The following is a 23,695-nucleotide window of genomic DNA, read 5'->3' as shown; positions in this document are numbered from 1 at the left end:
CACAAAGAAGGGCTGTCACAGTCACCGGCTCGGAAATAAAATTAACCTAAGGATTATGGTTCCTGCTGGCTTTGCCACTACCCGTCAAGACTCAAGTATTACTATTTTGAGGATTTAAAAACTGAATAATCACTCATCTTTCTTCTTGGTTTGGTGTGGGCTGAAGGTTGTTTTCCTACTCAACACTCAAAACCTTATGTGCTCTTCTTGTCTTTGCACAACAGCAGAAAACGCCAGCCTGAGACATTCTAGAAGCTCGGCGTCCCTCCCAAATGTCAACTGTGGGGACGGCTGACACAGGCTGACGGGCACCTACCACCCTCGCTTCAGTGTCAGGACTCGGAGATCAAAGTCAATTCCAGGGAGCCAGTGGGGGCAGGGCAGACTCACAAGGGGTCTTCAGAATGTAACTGAAGGGGTATGGGATTTGGGCTGATAGCCAATTTTATTTCTGTCATCTTTAAAGTTCATGATCAAAACCCCTTTTGTAGAAGCATTCAAAGATCACCGTCAGCAGATGAAGAGTCAACGCTGTCTGCACAAAGCTGTGGAGACGAGAGATTGGATTCATTCAATCAACTGATAACCGGTGCAAACCTTTCCACCGTTCCTGCCTGGATTACATAACACAGCCACAGCAGAAACTGAACGTGGGAAACAATGTGTCAGGGCAGCGGTCTCTAGGCGAGAGGAAGATGGTCAACCCTTCCCTGTGCGTCTTCATACTGTTTCTGGGCCAGACGCGAGGTCCAGGGCCACAGGGTCAGATCAGCGCTCGGTGCCGGGAGCTGAGGCCTGGCTGAGCCCGCGGCGGCTCCCCGCCCAGAGGGGGCAGTTCCAGTCCTGTGACAGTAGTGAGAGGCACCCTGACATGAGGCCTCACCCCAGAGGCCTCCATTTTTAAGCCAAATTTTAACCAAATTTCATAATTTTTTCACAATCTGTCTTATATTTTTAAAACACTGCTCTGATCTAAACACACATTCTTTCAAATTTTCATAACATAATACCCTAATGGCTCTTACATTTTCCCAGTAAAAATGAAATCTCTACAACTTCGACTAAAATAAGATTATAATAAATATGGGAAAATACGGACGTCAGATAAATACGATTAATAAAGACATTACAAAAGGAAAAAAGATATCATAAGAAGAAATTACAATAAGGATGGAAAGTAAATAGTTTGGTTTGGGTCCAGAAATCGCTGTTCCCTGGTTCCATTCACTTTGGAAGTCCGTGTCTGAACGACCCAGTCACGCGGGCAGGATCGGACACAGCCTGCAGTCCCAGCCCCGATCCGCGTGAATAATGAAGCACCCGTCAGGCTGTGTCACCGTGTGACCCAGGGAAGGCAGGGGCAGGGAAGGACACTGTTATGGACTAACCATCCCCCACCCCCCCAATTCCTGTGTTGAAGCCCAAACCAACAGTGGGCTGTACCTGCTGGAAGGGCCTTCAAGAAGGCAACCAAGGTTAAACAAGGTCATAAGGGTCGTTAAGTGTGGGGCTCTCATCCAATAGGACTAGTGTCCTCCTAAGAGCAATCACCAGGGATGTAGACACACAGGAAAGGCCACATGAGGACACAGGGAGAAGGTGTCCATCCACAAGCCAAGGAGAGAGACCTCAGGAGAAACCAAACCAGCTGCCACCTTGATCTCAGACTTCCAGCCTCCAGAACTGAGACAATTGATGTCTGTTGCTCAAGCCTGCCCGTCTGTAACAAGACAGCCCCGCAGGCTGATCCAGACACCAAGCCCATGCCATATCCCACAGCATCCCCAGCCAATCAGATCTTGCCTGCAGGATCCTGGATGTGTCTGCCTGCAAGTACCACCAACAGCATTCGCACGGCTGCCTTGGGGTCAGTCACGCTACAGAGGGTGAATCCCACCACGGCGACCCAGCTGGTGGAGGACAGCCCTACTCAGCGTCCTCCCTCAAGCTGGGCATCCACACCGCCGACCCCCGTCATGTGGAGATGACCTTACGTCTCTTGGGGGAGCCAAATGAATGCACGTCCACTAGACAGACATCTGCCCGAGTGTCTCCAGGTGCGACCGGAGGCCAGGTGGGCGAGGGCCAGTCAGGAAGAGCCGCAGCAGGGACCACACGCCTTGGGGGCCAAGCACTTACACGCACATCCTCTGAGGACAGCAGGAAGACAGAGGCTCAGAAATCAGAGGGCCTCCCCAAGGCGCACAGTTAGAAAGCAGCATCAGACTTCCCTCAAAGACGCCCCCTTCGACATACTGCTTCTCCAGCGGTAGTCAGAAGACAGGGGAGCAGAAAATGCCGTAAGGGAGGTTCAAACAAGACTTCTGAGTTTGACAGCTGGAAAGGGCACAGCCTCTCTGTTTTGTTCGGGGAGCAGAGACCAGCACTCAGGAAAGGCCTTCCTTCCACAGGGCATTTGGGACTGCCTGGCATGCACAGAAATGGGGTGCCCCCGTGGCACGGGAAGACAGGAGGCCACAACAGCGAAGCAGGAAGGAGGAGAGGAGGGAGGCACAGCCAAGTGTGCCCCCGTGGGGACCACACGGTCTGCCCCACCACCTGTCACAGGCCACAGGACCCCTGGTCCACGGAGCCCACACGCAGCCCAGCAACGTCTCCCCACATCCAGCAGGCCCTAGGGACGCCGTGTCCACTCTAAAAAGCACCTCATGTCCACTGAGGCTTACCAGGCGGCGCGGTCCACCGCGTTTTCTCCCAGTTCCCTGCAGGTTTAGCGTCTGTCCTTTATGTGTGCAAGGAGCCACTCAAAATGTCTGAAGCCACTGGTAAGTTTGCCTGTGATGTTTATACCTCTTAAAGACTAGTATCTGTGTCAAAAGTCACCAATGAACCCAACACATTCTCTTTTAAAACCACAGTGTACAGCTCAACAGAATTTCTCCAACAGAATGACAAGGAAGTGGCAGCCTGTAGCAGAGGCATGAACAGGCTCGTGACTCCTATCTCACAGCTGACAGGACAGCCCGGGCCCATTCTCCCAGCTTTTGGAGACGGCTTCTGCACGGGCCGTCGTGGGCCTGCCCCTCCTCTCTACTACCATTCCGGAGGGCCGTCAGTCAAGGCGGCCAAGAGGTGGCTGATGCTCTCCAGGAGCAGGAGGCTCAGGTGGTGGCCGAGGAGAAAAATGCGGTGTCTCAAAGACACGGGACTTGTGCCTGCTCCCTGCACCCCACCAGTGGACCTGGCTCAGTCCAGCCCCAGGGCTGGCTCTCGGGCTGGCCTCCCACGGTGACTCGCCCCCACATCCTTCTGGTAAATTCCACATCTGCCTGCATGACCTAGAATGGGATTCTGATGTTTTCAACGAAGGACCCAAATGGACCAACTTATCATGCTCCCCAGCTTAAAGAGTAAGCAAATTCTGTTCTAAAAAGCAAAGACTATCTGCTTAGGGCAGAGACTGCCTAAATTTAAGAACTTTTTTTTTTAGTGCCCTAAATTCTGAAGGCAATTCTCAAAATGGCAGCCATGGCGACCTCAAATTCCAGGAAGCACCGCCTCACCCACTCATTACTACGATGGTGGGCCTCTTCTCTGGGATGTCTGGGTACTGGAATACGTGCATCACACATCAGGCATGCACCTGTTGCTACCCATGGACTCAGCCAAGGGACAAGGCCTTTGAGGTCCTTCTGTTGGCAGGCGGTCAGGCTCCATGGAGCTCCCACCACCCAGCAGACCCTGGGTGACCACAGGTCCAGTCCCAATGACCACAGTCCCAGAGCTCTCTGAGCCCACGCTGGGGAAGGAGATCCCACAATCAGACAAAGTGCACAGGCTACTTGCCGGGCAGGGTGTCAGGGGCTTCTGAATGACCTCGGGGGAACAGTGGCACTTGACCTGAGGGGTGCAGGGATCAGTCGGGTTAGAAGAGCAGCATGCCTGGAGGCAGGACGTGGACCGCCAGGAGTGTGAGGTGGACGAGATGGCCCCCAGGGAACTGCTGAGGGGCAAGATCAGGCAGGCCTGTGGCAAAGGGCCCTGGGTGCTAAACAAAGTAACTCCTTTTTCTTGATTTACCCCATGATTTGTTCTCAGCAGGGTTAGGGGTGAGGTCAAGGAATTTCGACTTCCTTCTGAAAGCCTGCTGAGCCATTAGAGGCTTTTAAGCAGGGCAAGACCTGGCCAGGTTTGTTCTGGAATCCACTTACGGGTGAGCCAGGCTGTCAAACGCGAATTACCACATCAACATCCTCGGACGTCCAAGCACATATGCACGGGCAAGCTGGCACGCACCGAGGGGAGACTTGATGGGAGGGCCTGTGCTTAATCACGAAAATATACACACACGTCTATCACACACACGCACACACATCCACGATGCAGGGAAAGTGCACAACCCGTCGGACTGAGCATAAAACATCTCAATAGAACCCTAGGGGTGATCACACCACTAAACCTGGAAAGGCTGTAAGATCATTATTTAGTTGGAAGAGCTGTTCTCTAGAAGGTTGAACATGCGGGGCCGTATGCTACGGGACCTTGCGGCTTTTTCACTAAGAAAGGCCTGACGACTGCCCCCGGACCCCTGGAGGCACGTGTGTGCGGGTGGAGATGGCAAGGCGGGGGCTTACGGGGCGGCACAGTGGTCCCCCCTTGGACGCAATGACGTGAACACGGGGAGGGAGAAAACTGCAGCCCACGCACTCGCAAACTGCACGAGCTCGGTCTGGTGTCGAGAAAATGCTAGTGAAGCCACATCCGAACTGGAAAAGCATCGACAGGCCCAATAATCTGCAAACTAGATTTGAAGAGAAGTGACGAAAGCTGACGTGAACATCCCCGAGCAGGACCAGGAGTGCCCAACTCCACCACCGCTGCCAACAAGCGTTTCACAACTCAGCAGAAGGACCCAGACCAGCCAGGAACCCTCGCTCCTACTAACAGGACAGCACGTTTTTCTCAGAACATCCAAAAGCATTTCCTAACATTTTCACTCACGTATGTTCATTTCCTGGCAAGGGAGGCAAAGGGCAGGCTCTCTGGCTGGCACGGAAGTTTGCAGCTCTCAGGGGACATGGGAGCCACTGAGCATGACAGGACCTCAGTGAGGCCAGCATAGGTGTCGAGTCCTGCAGTATACGTCTGTCCTGCAGCGTGCACCACGGCATGTCTTACTGGGGAAAGCAAGGCAGGAACGCAGAAGGACATGCATGGATTATTTTCTTATTGCTATGTCTAGGAAACCACTTCTCATCCTTGGTATGCTCCCCCCAAAGCTAAAAAAACGGACACCCCCAAACTCCCAACCAAGATAAAAGCTGGCTCTCCAGCATTTTGTTGATGTGGCATCAGGACAGGAAGTGATGTGGACACACCATCATCCCCCCCCACACACACTGAACCCCACCATGAGCACTTTCATAAAACTCCGTAGGAGCAAAATCCACGCTTTGAGGAAATTACACAGGGTTTTCTCCCCACCCTGTAAGTAAAGGAACTAAACTCTCCAGAATGTAGAGTTGTCAAAAAGACTTACAAATAAAAGTTTCCAGGTTTACTCTTGGCCAGAGAACAAGTGAGCAATTTCCCTGAGCCAAGCAAAGGTTAATAATCAAAGAGGTTCGTTAAGACTGTCCTGAGCTCAGGCTGCCAGGCAGTTAGTCATAAAGAGCGGGGAGGAATTTGCCTACTCCAGCAGTTGGAGGCGGGATGGGAAAGTCACATCCCCACGGGGAGTCGGTTTCCTAGAAAACTCTGGGGAGAAGAAGCCAAGGGAGGCTCAGGCAGCCCCTTACCTCCCCCTCCCCTGTCAGCCTTCCTCATGGAGAAGTCCTCCATCCCGGTGAGATCCCGGTGAGCACACAGGTACACACACCTGCGGCTGCCACCTGAAAAAGGCATGCGCCGGGTAAGCCTTGGTCAGCACAGGGCTCTGCATGCAGATCAGAAGCTGGGAAGAACCGCAGAGGTGTAGCGGGCCGGGCTGCTGGGCAGCATCCCCCGTCACCACCCACGAGAGGCCAAAGTTGTGACAATTAAAAATTTCCCCAAACACTGCAAAACTGCCCCCTCCCCCCATTAAAAACCACCAATCTGGGCCAAACACTTGGAGTACAGGCAGGGAAACTGAGGCCAGGGGGGTCATGAAGCAATGCAGAGGACGGAGACCTGACCCCTTCTGCCCGCTGCATTTCAATGCCTGCCCCTCGTGCCTGCTGCGGAGGCACCTGAGAGGCAGCTCGTGGACCTTACCCAGACGGTTTTAGTTTTTAATCTCATAACAACACCCAAATGGGTCTGATTTTTACAAACACGGATGCATGTGATCACAGCTCCTCACCCTTGGGCGTCTTCACCTGGTTCCCGCTCCACCTCAACCCCTACCTCGGCCTCCCCGCATACCTCACAGCCCATGAGACACAGACGGCACATCCTCTTTTTTAAAAGATTTTATTTATTTGAGAGAGAGCGCGTGCGCGCGCGCGCGAGAAAGAGAGAGAGAGAGAGAGAGAGAGAGAGAGAGCACAAGCGGGGGGAGGGGCAGAGGGAGAAGCCGACTCCCCGCTGAGCAGGGAGCCCGATGCAGGACTCGATCCCAGGACCCTGGGATCATGACCTGAGCCAAAGGCAGACGCTTAACCGACTGAGCCACCCAGGTGCCCCCACGTCCTCTTTCTGAAGGACAAGTGCCACCCCAAGCAGTCACCTCAGGAGCCTGCTGAGCCTGAGCCCGAAGTGGAGACTCTCACACCGCTGACAGGAGCAAAAAATCAAACGACTGATTTGGAAAAGTTGGGCAGTTCTTTAAAAGTGAGATAAATATCCACCACATCTCCCGGGCACTTCACTCCTAGGTATTTGCCAAGAGACACTGAAAGCATGCGGCCATATGAAGAACCATATTTGGATGTTCACAGCGGCTTTATTTGTAAAAAACCAAAGCCGTGAACAAGGCGATCAGTATCCATCAACAGGATAAACTGTGGTAAATCCACATAATAGAATACTAGTCGGCAATGAAAAAGAACACGCTACCGATACACCCGACAAGCTGAACGAACCTCAAAATCACCACAGTGAGTGGATGAAGCTAGACAAAGAAGGGGTCTGTTGCTACACGATTTCATTTCTATTAAATTGAAAACAAAAAATAAATAAATAAATTGAAAACACTAACCCACAGTGACAGAAAGCACATCAGTGCAAGCAGATGGGGGCAGCAGGAGGGCTGGGTCATGAAGGGGCACAGGGAAATATGTGGGGAGATAGGCATGTTCAATATCTTGATTGTGGTTTTGTGGGTGAGTCTGTCAAAACTCACCAAATTGTAAACTTTCGATATGTGCAGTGTCTCTTACATAAATCTTAACTCTCTGAAACTGATGAGTCAAATGTGTACAGAAAGGGCTCTACTGTAAAGTTCACCAGCAATTTTTTTAAAAGATTTATATGAGAAAGTAAGACACAGAGAGAGCGCGCGTGCACGTGCACAGGGGGAGGGGCAGAGGGAGAGAGAAACAGGAGCAGACTCCCTGCTGAGCACAGAGCCTGGTTCAGGGCTCGATCTCACAACCCTGAGATCATGACCTGAGCCGAAGTCAAGAGTGGGGGATACTTAACTGACTGAGCCACCCAGGTGCCCCACCAGCAATTTTCACAGTAACTGCCCACAACGCTCCGTCACATGAGGGCAGGGGTCCTGCTAAGCCCGTGAGGACCGTGTGGGTGGGAACTCTCAGGAAGCAGTGCTGCCCAAGTCCCCCCACCGAGACAATGCCAGGGAGGAAAGGGGGGGGCACAGCCTTCCCAATCACCCCTCACTGAGCCTGCAGCCCCAGGCAGGGTGCTGTGGTCAGCTCCCTGCACAGGGCGAGAGTCAGGCCCAGAACAGAGTAAGAATCCAGACCATCACCGAATGCCCATGGGAGGAATGCTGTGGACAGAGCCCTGGACGGGAATCAGAGAACCAACCCCATCCTGGAAAGTCAACCACAGCTCAACCCGGGTGAGTCAGCGCCGTTCTCCAGCCCAGGCCCCAGTGGGAAAGAGGGGTGGTGCCAGCGGACCCATCCGACCCACACCTGTGGTGAAAAGCAAACCCTGTGCCGAGCTTCCCAAATGGAAAACTGGCCACGCTCTCCCATTAACGCAGCACCAGGACAGTGCCCTGGATTCCGCCGGGCCGGCTCAGCCACCTCACTCTGTGTGACCTCGGGCGAATTCCTTTGATTCCCAGGGTGTCAATTTCTCCCTATTATGCTAATTATAGCCCCAAGGAAAAGTAACTTCTGTTTATACGTGTTAAAAATCAACTGCTTGCTAGCATCTCCATGATTAAAATGTCACATAGTTCGTGTGGCTTCAGCTTAAGAGCTATACTTCCAACCCCAGGTGCTGCAGATTTTCTGGACGTGGGTGAATTTTCTTTTTTTTTTTTTAATATTTTATTTGAGAAACAGCAAAAGTGAGAGAGATCACAAAGGGAGAGGGAGAAGCAGACTTGCCGCAGAGAGCCTGATGCGGGGCTTGATCCCATGACCCCGAGATCATGACCTGAGCCAAAGGTAGACGCTTCACCGAATGAGCCACCCAGGTGCCCCGGACTTGGGTGAATTTTCAGGGGCACGCCATCTGGAAGTTGTCCCTGTCCCAGACCACGAACCTGTCACTGCAAGCAGCCAGCCTGCCACCATGTCTCCTCCTCGTGCAACCCAAACCGCCACTCGGCATCCCAGCATCACCACACCTCAGCAACAGAGTCAACGTGATCCAGCAGCTTTTATTTTGTTTATAACTTCAGTGATAAATAAAACACTGGGTGTATGAGCTTCCAATCACAAACTGGAACCTGCAGGAGAGGTGCAGACAAGGGGGGAGGCCCCCAGTGCCTCTGCAGACCTTGGTCTGATCTGAGAGGCTTCGTTTCTGTTTTATTCAAACCTCATGACCGTGACTCGAATGACCGAGTCTGAATGCTAACTCAGCCAGCTCCAGGGTGCAGGGAGATTCAGGGAAGGCTTTAAACTCCAGCTCCTGACCTGTAAAATGAGGATTCTACCATCTCTGTCCTGGGGGGAACCTGATAAAAGGGGCAAAAATGCATGACACACACTCAGTAAACAGCTGGGGCTGTTATGGGTTATACCAGGTGAAGAGAGGGGAAGAAACTGGGAGGGAGGGTGTTCATGAAATGTCTCACAGAAATTTCTGGAATCCGGAGCAGGCGCAGCTGTCAGAGGCGCCTCCAGGCAACGAACGGTGTCATTTGCAAGGCAAACCCGGGGCCTGCCCGACTGCTGGAGCAGAGCTGCTCCCCAGGCCCGTGGGGACACCCCAGCACCAGCCTCTTCCCGGAGGCCTGCACAGCGCATAGTGACCTCAGGTAGCTCTTTCTGTCTTCTCTTCCTCAAAACAAGCTCCTAGCTAAGGTCTGGGTGGAGCAGCCTGGGGGGAGGGCGCGGGGGCTCCAGCCAGTGGGCAGCGGCCCCGGGCCCAGCACGCAGGGGTGCTCCCAACCAGCCGGACGGATTCCCAGCAGCTGCTCCATCTGGGGCTTTCCAGGTACAGAAGCTCAGCATGGAAAAAGGCCACAGTGATCGCCAACTAATTCCCCAGAGAAAGAGCAGGAAGGGCTCAGCTAGGCATTGGCCCAGCCCAAGTGACCTGGGAGCCTGGGGCTTTAGAGAGAAAGAATCAGCAAGTGGCTGTTCCAGCTCCAGCTTCCCTCAAGCTCGGGGGGGGGGGGGGGGGGGGGGGGGGGGGGAGGCTAGAGTCTCGCCTGGGATCACAACGCTCATAGAGAAACCATCAGGAAGACGCACTCTAGTCAACTCCATAAGCAGATGGCTGGGGTCTTGGTCTAACGTGCTGTCCCTTCAGCCCCTCGCCCACCAGCCCTTCCTCCCCATCTCCGCGGAGTGTGCAGGGAGAACGACCAGCACGGTCTTGGGTCAGGGAAAACAGACGTAAGCGCTAGGCTTGCGTTAGTGGCCCCAAGGCTCGGCGGCCCTGCTCCTGTGGACACAGCCTCTGACAGCTCATCAGGAGTGTCCCCAGAGGCATATTTTCAAACCAACAAAGAAACTCGTGGTCAAATAAACTCAGGTTTCTGATTACAAGTCCTGTTTTTATGTCCAGAAAGCCCCAAAAAGACAATATCATAGTCACCGTAGTTTAAGTCATGTTTTTCAAATATTAGAACCCAAGCTCCAAAACCCCCCGGAATCTAACAGGAGTTATGTAACAAGAGCCAAGGTAACAGTAACCATGGAAAATGGATCTTCCAAACACAAGATTCTAGAAAAGTTCTCTGCAATTAGCTCTTACATGGTATCTTCCTACAGAATTCTTAGGCAGGGACTGTTTTCAGAATCAACAGGTGGTTGCAGCAGGGTGAGGAACTGTTCTCCGGCGTGAGAAGGTGTAGACCCCCATGCGGACGGTCCATGCATGTCTCCACCACCCACCCTTCCTGTGAACAAGCCACTGCCAAGGCTGCCGGGCTGCTGTCAGGATAAAACAGGGGATAAACATCCTCATGCATCCACGGACACACACACCAGAGACAGAGGGAGGAGAGGGAAGGATGGATGGGGAGTCCAGCAAGGCAGACGGCCCTGGATCCCTGAGCAGTGGCATTTAAGATAAGGCCTCAGAAACAAGAGGTCTTGCAATACTCGGAGGGTGCCAAGCCGGAAGGAGAATTTGGGATGCCTGTTATGGAAATGACCAGATGAAATGTAGAGGCAAGTCTTCTGGAAATGCCTTCCACCATGATAACACATGAACGAGGCTGGAGATCATAAACTGAGCTGGAAGAACCAAAGTACCCCTGTCCCACCGCAGATGACATGTTCAAAAGCTAAGCTTTCCCACACTGTGAGAAAGGAAGGAGTGGGGAGAAAGGGAGGGGCACTTGAGCCACCAACCTTTTCTTCAGAAACTCAACCCCTCGCTGAGTGACAAAGAGGTGACAACCGAGACACATTCTGCCATAAATTCCCCTTAGCTCAAAGCCTGCTCGTGCTGAAGACAGGACTGTGACAAAAGGGAAATTAAAGCCCGAGCTCTGGCTAGAGATTTTGGACACACAGGCCCATTGAAACCGAAATCTGGCATAGAAACAAAGGCAGGACCATGAGCGAGGATGCTGGAAGTCACGGGAATGGGAGAAGAGATTCCGACTGGCCGGCAGAAGCAAGGCCCACCCGGAGATGACTCTGTGTGGTGAAGACTTCGAGAGAGGATCCGGGAAGGAATCTGCTGACTCCGTATCCACCCACCCCAGGCCGCCTGGTCGGAGGGCCAGCTCCGGGCAGGATGTGGAGAGCACTACAGGGGGCAGATGAGGAGGAGGCTGGGGACTCCACCAGCCCACTGTGAGGTCACTGCTGGCTCAAGAACAGCCCAGAAGACATGCCCCATTTGGGCCCAGTCTGGAGAACAGGAATTTGGGGCTAATCAGGTTCTATAATTAACACTGCAATTAACACTGCAGAGACAGGAATCACAGTATAATTCAGCTCCCCCATTCAGGGTCAGGATGACTCCAATTCTGGAGGCGGCTCCCTCAAACTCATGAGCCAGGGAGGTGATTGAGAGCTTAATTAGACTTCTAGGATCTGCCTTAAAATCTGCCGTATAAGTCATACACATCACAGGCGTGTTCATCACACCAGCAGCTTTTAACACGTGCCCATCACGGTGACAATGACACACCATCACCGGGTCAGACAGTGGCACACCTGCTTCTTACTGTCTCTAAGTCTGGGGACCCGAGTACTGCAGAGCGTTGGGATTATCGTCCACCAGGTTCTTCCACACGCCCCTGCCCATGCTCAGGTGTTAGAAGGAAGCCTTCAGCAGAGGTACCTGCTTCAGTGCTAGTTCTTCTACGTAGCACATGGGTTACACACACACAATATGTTTCCTTCCCTTTGCTGGATATCGCTCTACTGAGCGGGATTTCACTGAGCTTGTTGGGGGAGGAAACAATTCAACACAAGGCCCTAGGGCAGTCTGGCCTCATCTGACCATCTCCTCCCCACGCGTCCATCCCCACCTCCCCCTCCACCAGACTTGGTCATTTTGGGGAATGAGGAGCAATGGATGGGGCACTAACAGTCACTTCAGAGACAGGAGGAGCCTTGAGATCAAAGTTCAATCCCACAGATGCTAAACTGAAGGCCCAAAGGGACATGTGTGTCCCAAGAATTCCACGCCAAGTCACTGAGGCAGGAGCCTGTCTTGGATCCCCAGGCAAGAGGTGTCTGTCCGCTATAGGCCACAGAGTCACCGCGGCTGTGATCCTCCATGACATCATTCTCCTTCCAGGAAGTGATCACAAGTAACTTATTAAACAAGAAAATGCCTGTCTTCCATATCAACACATTGGCTACTCCTAAAACCAAAGTCCTCTGTGCCACCCCACCCCCAAAACCACTGAGGCCCAAAGAGGGGTTGCCCTCCCAAACACAAACACTGAAATGGGGAATTCAAGCCAGAGTTCAAGTCAGTTTCCTTTTGGGTTCACATCTGAACTGAATCAGCATTAACACAACAAAAAGCTGTCCTTCCAAAGCCCAAATTAAACCAACTCCCGTGCAAAATGTGAGCAAAATGAGAGTCCCTCACATTCGACCCACAGTCAGCACCTCGCCCCCCTCCCCCCCGCTGGCACCGCACCTCGAACCTGACACCATAACACCCTGACTGGCACCGTTTCCAGAAATCCTTTGGATTCCAAGCCAAAATTGGACGAGCCTTGGAAAACTGCTATCTAGAGAAAAAGCTAGATAACAATCCTCTGGCTGGACAGGGAGATACACAGCACTAACAAGTTAGAGAAGCAAGGCAAAGGGAACAGAACAGTTCCCTCTAAACATTCTTCCAACTCTTCTGTGTTTGAAAATTTTCATCACAAGATGCTGAGGAAAAGAAAGCCTCCTCAAGTTGCAGATAATGTGCAGATTTCGTCAGTTAGCCACAAAATGCCTTGTTCGTATGAATCCCAGGCCCTAGACTAGTGGCATATTCCCCCTCCCTAAGCAGACCCAGGAGGGGGGTGCCTGAGACCCCGCAGGTGGGTGAGGGCTCCGTCCACTCAGATGAGCAGTTGCCTCTGCTCAACACAAAGCAACCCGATGTTAATACCAACGAGAGGAGGGGTGCCTGATCTCTGCAGACGAGTAAGACTCTACCACTCTATGATTCTTTTATCTCTAAGCAGGCAATCTGAGTGCACAGCAACTTGCATCCCATCAGAAGAAGGTGGAATTCTAGAAGAACACAGGCTCTTATGTCGAACTCTGGAATTCTGAAGCACCTTCAGGAAAAGCCGCCCACCTAGCACCTCCAGGCATCCCTCGGCGTCCAGGCGGGGCCGCGGGGCCTCGGGGCCTCGGGGCCTCGGGGCCTCGGGGCCTTGGAGAGAGAAGCACAAACCACACCACCTGCCCATGATTTTAGCTCCACTCAAGATTCTCCTGGCCAGCTGGGAATTTAGGGAAAGAGCATAGGGTTTGGGGACTCTGAAGCAGGGGAAGAAAAAAAAAAAAAGCCTGTAGATTTAGACTGTGGACAAAAAGAGACAAGTAACTTTATTCCCCAGCATGAAATGACCAGAAAGGCAAACAGATTGAGAAACCTGAATAAAACTGAAATTTTCTAAATGAAAAAACGGAAGCTGACTTTTTTGCATGAAAATGGTGAGATTTCTTTGGGCAAAAATGAGAGTTTTCCAAGGCCTCCTGATAGAAGATGACAGGGTGCCATGTCAACAACAGCCCCCCCCCCCATGTCATTAGCTTCCCGCCTTCTGGGGCTCAAACAAGGCATCCTCCAGGAGCCTCCGGGCCTCTTCACAGCACCCTCACTACCTCCCTGGCCCACTACACACCTGGCCCAAAGCACACACCTGTCCTGTTTACACATGGCAAATGGCCCATTCACCTCTGTACTCCTGGCACCTGGCTCTACGAATCTGTAGATTCAAGCCATTGGGTGGAAATTATACACACCTAACAGACAGATACAGCCACAGGCTTAGGTAGAGATACGGATATAAAGAATAAATTCAGATGTAGCTATAGATGGACACATCAATCAAGCATCATAGAGTATGCACTCTACACTGCTCTGAAAAAGGCACAGTTGGCCAGGAGACTCCCTGGTTAGCCAAGCAGGACCTCAGGGGCCACCACAGACCAGGGTCTGTGAGCAACAGCTCAACCACGTAAGCTCCCCTGTGGACAGAGATGCACACCAGCCATACTCCCGAGAGACTCGTGCCTGGACACCGCAGACACCCACTGAAAGTCTGCAGGGGAGGAAGAGGCCACAATATGTTCCAGATGCCTGCCTCTGGGCCTGTTCCACAGACATATGCAAACCAACCCCACAGGGACGGGACCCTCTTCCACAAATCCCAGGGAACTGTCATGCATGGCCAAGCAACCCCCCCCGCCCCGCCCCACCTCAGGACATCTATAGATGGAATCCCTTCAACAAGGCCCCACTCTTGTGTTCCCAGGATCAAACCTCAGTCTCTCAACCCCCTCCATCCAACCTAAGGCTCCCAGGCCACTGCAGGCCTGCACCTCCCTGACCATCCCTTGGGGCCTGTCTCTGTGCTCCCACCTTCCCCCATAACAGCCTGGATGTGGTTCCCAGTTGTGAGCCCTCCCTGCCCGTCCCCGCTATTGCAGCCACCAACACTCCCTCTAGCTCGCAGGGCCACAGCTGAGCATCACGGTGCTCCCCTCCCCAAACAGAAATCCATACTCAATAGTCTCCCACTCCCCAATAAAGGTGCTCCCGACCTGCTCTCTGGGGCCTGCAAGGCTCTTCTCCATCATCCAGGACTCCTTGGTTCTCTGTAGGCTGAGGATTCAGTTCAGGTGTGTCAGTCCCGTTACCCACCAGCCGGAAAGCCCTCTCCACTGCCTGATTCCTACCGAGCTTCCAAGTGGGGTTAATCCCACTCCCTGCAAAGCAGCCCTCGCTCTCCCACATGGCCTCGAACTCCTGCGGCGGGTTATCTCAGTTTGTATTCCTGTGGCCTCCTGAGCTAGATCTGAAGTGTGCTGGAAGAAGGATTCAGGTCCCACACATCTGCCTACCCTCCCCCACCCCAGATTTAAAAACTGCCCTTCACCCCCATTGTAGGTGCTCAATAAAATCTTGCCTATTGATTCTCACACTAGCCACTTCCCATGCTAAGCAGGGAAGATAAGCACAGCCCTCCCACCCCCATCCCTCAAAATAAACATTTGCTTGTGTGAAGCCACTGGAGAAGATCTCACGCACGCACACACCCATCCTTACGATCTCCCACGTTTGGCCTCAGTCAGGGGGGCCTTTGTGGAGGAGGATGGGCAGCTCCAGGACACAAGAGAAGGAACCAAGAGAATAACCCCTTGAGAGTAACAGAGTTGGCAACACTTAGCTTTTTTTTCTTTCCTGTCCTGCACATAATTGCTACAAACAGAAACTGAGAGGTGCTAATATGTAACTATAAGACCACAGAACAGCTTAGGCCCAGAGTGGAAAATGGGTTTCCTTTCAAATGCCAACACAGATCCAAAGGTTATCTAACACCCAGGATGGGGGTGGTGAGATGGATTCTGGACCGGGCTGGGATCCTCTGGAAAGAGTACCCCAACTGATTACTGATTTGCCAAGAGCCAGGAAGAGCCCAAAGGGGCCCGTTCCAGCCTCAGGGGAACTGTGCTATCCACGTTTTAAAGAGAAGTACTTCCCGGTGAAGGATTTCACTCACACAGCTCCCTTTTCAGAGCTGTAATTATTCAAGTAACAAGGATTTAACAGTCCACCGAAAAATCCTTAAGTCTAAGACAGTGCCAGAAATTAGCCACTTAAATATTTATGAACAAACAATGCAGAGAATTAAAATCAAAGGAGGAAGGCAGTCCCTAAGCCACATGAACTGAACCTTGAACAGCAATGAAAGGTCTCTCCAGATAGGGGCTGCCCACCCACCAGATAGACTGGTTTCATGATTGGTTGTGTCCACACAGGTAACACCGCACAGCTCTCCACGCCCAGGCACCTGACAGGAACCAAAAGACAGGTATGAGAATGTGCTCAGCAGCGCTGTTCGTAGCGCTGGAAACCACGCAAACGCCCATCAATGGTAGAACACACAAATAAACAGAGGCAACATCCTCTAACTACACACAACCCAGACCCCACACAGGTCCTCGCTGTGCCAATCACCTCGTTTCTTAATCTGAATGCTGGTTACACACAGGTCCTCGGTCTGGGAAAACCTCCTCCCTAATGACTTCGGCATCTTTCTGTATTTATGCTCTAGGTGAAAAAAGAGCTCAAAACAAATTCGGGAGTTTGAAGTGGTCACAATCCCAGCAATCCCAAACTCGAAATAATAACACATGGACAATCAGAGACCCAGATGTGCTTGTTGACCCTAAAATTGAAACAATGCTCTTGTTTGTCTGAAATCAGGTTCACCAGCCCGCACTACCAGCAGCCGTGTTAGAACAGAGAGGGGATCGCGGCTCACAGCAGCACCCCAGATCCTTAAAAACAACCACAAAGGGTGGGTAGGCAGGCTTCAGGAAAGTGCCCTCCCTGGAAAATATGCCAACTCTCCCCTCACAGAAAATGACAATTGGAAACACAAACAGCTGAATCTCAGGGCCATCAGCTCTCTCCAAATCAATTTTCATTACCGAAACCAGCAAGTGATTAGCTCACCTGCAATACCAAATCTTGCTGAAGGCCACCACCCGCCCTCATGCAGAGAGCACGCTTCTGGCCTCCTACTTAAGAAGTAAAAACTCTGCCAGGAACCTAAGGTGGGTCTTGTTTTGTCGAAGGCGTTGATTAAAAAAAAAAAATTCTAATTTCTTCTTTTCCTCGATACTGTTGTCCCCTGTCAACCAAAACTCTTCGAACTTAAACTAAACTGACTTCCTAAAGACGCTCATCTCCCTTGAAGACTATTATCTGGGAACATGGTAACCGTAGCTTCGGTGAGCCTGTGTCCTAAGCTGGAAATCAACATGGTTCTGTTTGCGAGAGCCTGTTGAATGTTGACATTTCGAAGACCAAACATAAATCGTTTGTGAACATGGCCGGTAATTATTTGAATTCTTCTCCCAGAACCACGAAAAGTGTTTCCCACCCTTAAAAAATAAAAAATAAAAAGCTGCTTCTAAGCCACGATGCTAATGACAAGCAGACGGCATGAGCAGCTTTAAAGAGGAGACAGTTGCTTGTGTAGAAACACTGTACAAATACTCCAACACTGCAGCCCAAAAAAAGACAATCCCCACCAAACAGCGGGAGAAGTGTGAAATTTGCAAATGAGGCCCTGGTTAAACAAAAACACCAATCTGTTCCCAGGCAGCTCAGGGTGGCCACCTGTTCCCGGCCGGTGGCAAGTTATGAATACCAGTGGAAGAAACAATATCTGAGGGATGACAGCCCCCTCCTGGGCCCCGGTCCCCACCCTCCAGCTTATATTTAGCCTGCCCTTTATGGAAAATGTTCCGGCCTCACACACAGATAAAACTATTTGGCTGGTTACTCAAAGGGTCCATTAACAACCTCTTCTGGCGGGGGTGGTACTGCTCTCCTTCCCTCACAACCCCCAGAGGCAACCAAGACACCCCCTTTCAGGCCTTGGGCAGTTGTGAGCAGGAGCACAGGGAGGTTGGATGGATTGGACCCAAACTACCCTGCCCCTGGATGGGTCATCACTGCATCTTGAGAAAGTAACTCCACTCACAGCCCTGCGTGCGGGCTTCCCACACCATAAGGCAAGAACCCAAAATCCCTCTTAGCCCCTCAGAAGCACAGAACTCCTGGAAGAAGGGGGCCCACGGCGGCACATACAAAAAGCCCTGCCCTCATCCCCTGAACAGAAATAACAGATGCTGCAGAGACTGCAGATTAACATCTGTAGAGTGCATTCTGCTCCTCAGAGAGAGGTACTTAACAAAGGGAAGGAATTATGTAGTTAAGCACCAGATCAGAACCCCGAACCCTGGATTTTAAAAATAACTAAGTCTGATCCGCTTTGCCAAACTCAATCACTTAAGCAAAGGACTCAAAGGATCTGCAGTGTTGAGAAGAGGGGGTGCGGGGGCGCACAGGTTTTTTGAATGTTAAGAAACATGAGACAAGACCAAATCAGTAGTTAAAACAAGCCAGAGCGAGACTCACAAACTATAAACACCTGCAGGGTACACAGGAAAAAAAGAAGGATGCAAACTAAGGGATTTTAGTCTTAACCAAATAAAAAGTCTGGTTTGGACCAAAAAAAAAAAAAACAAACCAAACACAGAGGTGGTAGTAGGGCCACAGGTTTTGTTGTGAAGGTTCCTGCGGCTGCTTGAGCTGCTTCTCCCTTCTGAGTCACTTACTTCAGGCTCCCTGTCAGCCTCCCAGGCTGCGAATAACACAGTTCACCTCCTTCACTGAAATGCTTTTTTAGCTCCACGCCAGTGATAACAAAACATTATCATCTGACAAATGATCATATCAAGTGAATATTGAAGAACCCCTTCTAAAGACACAGGAGACTCCATGAAATATCAACAATCTCCAAAAGACTGGAAGCAAAGTGCACAGAACAACAGACTGGGACTTAAAGCTGGTCCTAACTCCCTACAGGATCCCCTTGATCATGTCCACCCCTCATCTGACCACTTCCCTCATGGGGCACTCGGCATTGTGGACGTAAAGTGAACACAGATGTGAACCCATTCGAACCTGGATTTAAATCCCTCCTCCACGATGTTTAAGCTGTGTGGCCCGAAGCAACTCCCCGGCAGCCAGCCCTTACCTGTCACCAGCGTGGAAGAATGTGAGCCCGAGAGTGGGCCCAAAGATGCCCTTCCCGATGGAGCTCCTCCACCCACAGCAACCCTTCTCAAAGTGCGGTCCCTGGACCAGCAGCATTGGCAGCCTCTGGAAACTCGTTCAAAAAGCACATTCTTGGGCCCCACTCCAGACCTAAAGAACTAGAAACTCGGGGACTGGGGACCAGCAGTCTGCTTTCCTCCATGTAATCTGATTGCACGTTAACTCTGAGAACCACAGATCTCAATGCTACATTGAAGATACATCACGTCAGTCACCTACATCGGAAATTCACTCTCACCGGTCACAAAGAAACGCCCTCATTTTGCAGACAGCCTGGCTGCAAAAGGTTCTAGGATTCAGCAAGCAGATCCTCCTCCCCTTCCCCTACACAAGCTAAAGAAATTTCATTTCCACCCCAAACATCACATGGTGTTTAGTATCCACCCAAGCTAAAACCCATCAGATCCAAAAGGTGCCCAGCCCTAACATCTGTACTCTTGTGACAAGTTTCAAAACGCCCTCAACTTCTGCCAGAGGATAAACACTATTCATATTACCAATGAGGAGCAAGAAGACTCAAACTCTAGAGAAAATGTTAGCCCCTCTGTCAAGTGAGCCAGTCAACAAACAATTCCTGGGCATCCTCCAAGGGCCAGACGTAACACACTGAGTCCCTGAGGACATAAAAAATGAACAGGACCTTATTTCTGCCCTCAGAAAGCTCTCAGTCCTTCAGGCTAGAGATGAGCTGAAGGACACAGAGCAGGCAGGCCATAATTCTGCCTGGGAGAGGTAGGGGAAGACACCGCCATCAGCCAGGCCAGATGGGACATCTAGATTGTGGGGGAGCTAGAGGCTGGGAAGGTATGAAATTTAACCTGGAAGCAAGGAACAGTCAACTGAGAATTATTTTTAAGGAAGAAACTGCAACATTCATATCAATAACTAAAAGGCCCCATACCTGCACCCTTTGACTAAACCTTAAATATTAGGAATTCAGTTGCTAATGGCAAAGAAAAATTATGCTCCTCCATGGCAGGAAGAAGGTATTTGTTCCCTAGACAGGTACACATGCAACAACCAGATTCAATAATTTTCTGTATGAAAACCAACTCTTAGAAGTTCTGCCATGGTAAGCAACTTCAGAGAGAACATAATACTCCCAGTTACCTGCATCATTCTCAAACCCTTCTCATCTTGGGTAAAGGCAACCCATGCTTGGGGTGGTGGCACATAAGGCCTGTGGAAACCATGAATAACCAGGAGCTCCACTCTGTCTCATAAGGAGCTACAGAGCCAGCACTGAGGTCAGGCCAACCCAGGTCAACTCTCTTGGGCAAGTCTCCTACACTTTCGGGACCTCAGAGGTGACATCTATGTCATGGGATCACTGCAGGATGAATTGAGACAATGCAGGGCAAGCACTTAGCACTCTGCTGTACACAGATGCTCAACAATTCAGCTGGATCATGGGATCAGGTGGCCCCTTACCCCACCTTCCCAGGTCCCCCACTGCAGAGGCTCAGCCCTAGAATCCCCTGTCAAAGTGCCCTTTCCAGAGGCGCCAAGCAGACCCTTCCGGCTAAGAAAAGGGCTCTCATGCCTCTCCAGAGAAAGCCACACAAACCACCAGTGGGGCCAGTGGGGAGCCTGGTTCCCCTAATCTGCCACCTGGTGAGGGTGGAGGCAATGAAAGCTGGCTGGGGGCTCAACCACTGCCCCAGCGAATGAACCCACTGCCCTGTTATTCCCACCACCGGTTCTGCTGCCAGCAAGCTGAATTACAATGTGCAATTTGCAAACAGAGGCATTATCCCTAAGAGAAAAACAAGCTTTATTTAACAAGAAAGGCAGCTGACTCATTTACCTCAGACCCATCAACCCCAGACAGACTTTTTAAAAGAGAACCAAAGAGGGAAACCCAGACAAGTTGTCCACACTGGAAGCAGCGGATCCCAGACTTGTGTCTGGGTATGGAGAATATCCATGCTACACAGCTACGTTTCAGAGCATGCCACACCCCTGTGGGACACCCCAGAAATCTAACCAGGTAAATCTGAAAACCACCAGCAACGCTTCCTTAAAATCCAGAGACTTAGGAGAAAAAATAAATCTCTCAAAGTCTGAAATAAAAATTTGGGGGCGCCTGGGTGGCTCAGTCGGTTAAACGGCTGCCTTCGGCTCAGGTCATGATCCTGGAGTCCTGGGATCGAGCCCCGCATCAGGCTCCCTGCTCGGCGGAGAGCCTGCTTCTCCCTCTCCCTCTGTCTGCCGCTTTGCCTACTTGTGCTCTCTCTCTCTCTGTTAAATAAATAAAAATCTTAAAAAAAAAATTCGAAAAAAAAACTTTTTATGAGTTAATATTTTAAAACAAAAAGAAAATCACATTTCCCAGGCCTGCAAACAGGGTCCACAGACCCATTCTTATTTGGGAATCTTGGTGAACTCTTTCAAACTCTTTTCACAGTTCAGCCCATCACTAAGAGATTTTCCAATCCAGACCCACTTAGAATCACTCTGAAATGAGCTTTGAAAGGATGTAAGCCAAACATCCTTTGACAAGGCCACTCCTCATGCCAACAGTAAAAATTCTTGAAAACACCAAAAAAATAGGAAAATTTTAAATAAATTATAGCACAGCCAAGTGCTGGGTTATTATGCCAACATAAGAAATTGTATCTCCAAAATTTTTTGTAACATTGAAAAGTGCTGACAATATGCTAATCAAGAAACTTTGTAAATAGGAATTCAACTTTGTATATGTACCCACAGAAGCAAGGGGAGGCCTAGCTGGATAGCCTCTGAAATGCAAACTGTTCTCTGTTTGGTGGGACAAATGATTTTTAAACTATCTGCTATGATGTGCACAGGCTTTCCTGATTGGAAATGGTTCTATTTTAAAATTCAGACTTGTATTTGGCTGCTGTGTCATCCTGACCTGCAAGGTGCTCGGGCGGGGCAGACCTGTGTATGTCTGAGTTACTATAATGCTCCAGGCACATGCTCACTTACAGCTCCGAACAACGTCTGCAGTCTCTGTACCCCACGGCCACGCTCTTGGTTTCCATATGAGTGAATAACCCACATGCTGCACAGTTACACAAAATTGTTTCTGCACAGTGTTCTTTTCATAGCAAAAATGTCACCCTGACACAATTGAGCAATCCTCTCAATTTCCAAAACATCAACTGTATAGACATAAATCCCAGCCAATATCTTAAATTTGGCACAGAGGGAGAAGACATTTCATTATCACAAATGAACTTACCTTTCGTTAGGAGGGGCAGTGTAAGGTGCTTTGGGAGGTACAGACCGAGGCTTTCCATTCAAACAATCCTCTGGTTCAGACCAGACTTTGCATGACCTCAGTCAAATGTTCAGGAGGTCATTATCCCTCCCTGAACTGCCATCCTTTACAAAAGGAAGATAATGAAGCTGGCCCACATTCTCACGGGGCTGGTACAGCCACACAATGACATGATGAACACAAGAGTATTTCTGCTAAAGTTCTATACAAATGAAAGGTGGTATCATTGCCACAGTAGAGCAAAGAACAGAAACGTATCTGAATGGTTCATTAACAGCCAAACACAACATAGACATTCCTTTTTCTAACAGAAAAATAATAGCATCATCAAAGCCCCAAATAGGATTCATTCACTGATTCTGAGTCTTATTAAAAATGACAAGGATTCCAGCCAAGAAAGGGCTTAACTTGTCACATGGTAAAGGCAGACATCAAGCTACCAAAAACCATCATCTAGAAACCACATAATATTTTTTTTTAAGAGAGGAAAAAAAGAAAAAAAAAAAAATGTAACCACATCCTCTTGCTAGAAAGTCAGATTGCTTTGCTGGAAGTGCTCGAGACCCCAGAGCTGGGCTTCCCGAATGAGAAATGAAAACGAGGCGTCATGAATCACACTCAGCTAGAGGTGCTCTTGGCGAGGTGCATTCAATACTTGCCACTAGCTTTCAAAGTGTTTCATCAGACTTCTGTGGATACAGCCAGAGAACAGCAAAGAGACAAGGGAAACAGGCACAGTGCCCCTTTCACGTTGACCACAACAAAGCCAGCGCTCAGGCTCTGGAGGAACCTTCATGCAACATCACCCAGCCATCAGCAGATGCGCGCAGGTCCCATGGCCTCCCACAAGTCCTGTCGGAGGTACATGGGGACTCTAGCTCTCAAGGAATCTGGAAGCATCTTAAATTGCCAACAAGGTGGCCAGGTGCTCTGACAGCCAGGTCCCACACAGGCGGAGCACTGCTCAGACCCTCCCAGGGAATCAGCAAGTCCCCTATGGATGCAGGAGGCCAATCGGCAGCCTGGCCGGGACGTGGTTCAAGTCCATGGGACTGCCAAATGCCAAGAGGATCAGCACCACACATCCACCTTCCCCATCTAACTGGCCAAGTGTCAAACCAAGACGCTTTGGGGTTAGTAGTTCAGACTGCGTGGTGCCAAAGCAAAGCCTTCCCGTGGCCGATGCCGTCACAGATAGAGGGGAGCTGGGTGACTGCCTGCACCCAGGCTTTTGGACAAACTCCTGCCAGGCCGTGGAACATCCTCAGTGTTCCTCAACAGCGGCCCCAGTGGCCTTTGGTTAGGACAGTCTGTACCATGGCCCACCCTGCAGGCCTTGTACCACCTCTGGCAACAGAGAGGAAAAACTGCTGATCTGAGTGTGGCAGGGGTAGAACTCCACACTCCACACTGACATCCCCCCTTGTCCCCCAGATCTTGGTGGGGCCAAAGGGACAGACCAAGGAGACAATCCAGAAACCCACTAGCAGAGAAATAAGAGCCGCTCATAATCCCAAGAGACCACAGGCCCGAGAGAGGCGGAACTCTGCAGCACCTCTCCTGCAGGCTCAC

The 23,695-nt window shown here is 50.8% G+C and overlaps 1 protein-coding gene across 7 annotated transcripts in view; it reads right to left on the bottom strand.

Annotated features, from left to right (window-relative positions):
• Positions 1-23,695, bottom strand: part of AGAP1 (ArfGAP with GTPase domain, ankyrin repeat and PH domain 1) — a 517,580-nt gene that overhangs the window by 492,952 nt on the left and 933 nt on the right. The window lies entirely within an intron of this gene.

The sequence above is a fragment of the Mirounga angustirostris genome, unplaced genomic scaffold, assembly GCF_029215605.1.
Source record: "Mirounga angustirostris isolate CCGP_5_RB_7025 unplaced genomic scaffold, mMirAng1.0.hap1 SCAF_3, whole genome shotgun sequence".
Taxonomy (NCBI): Eukaryota; Metazoa; Chordata; class Mammalia; order Carnivora; family Phocidae; genus Mirounga; species Mirounga angustirostris.
Note: the sequence above shows the minus strand (reverse complement) of the source record. Positions and strands in the feature narration are given on the sequence as shown.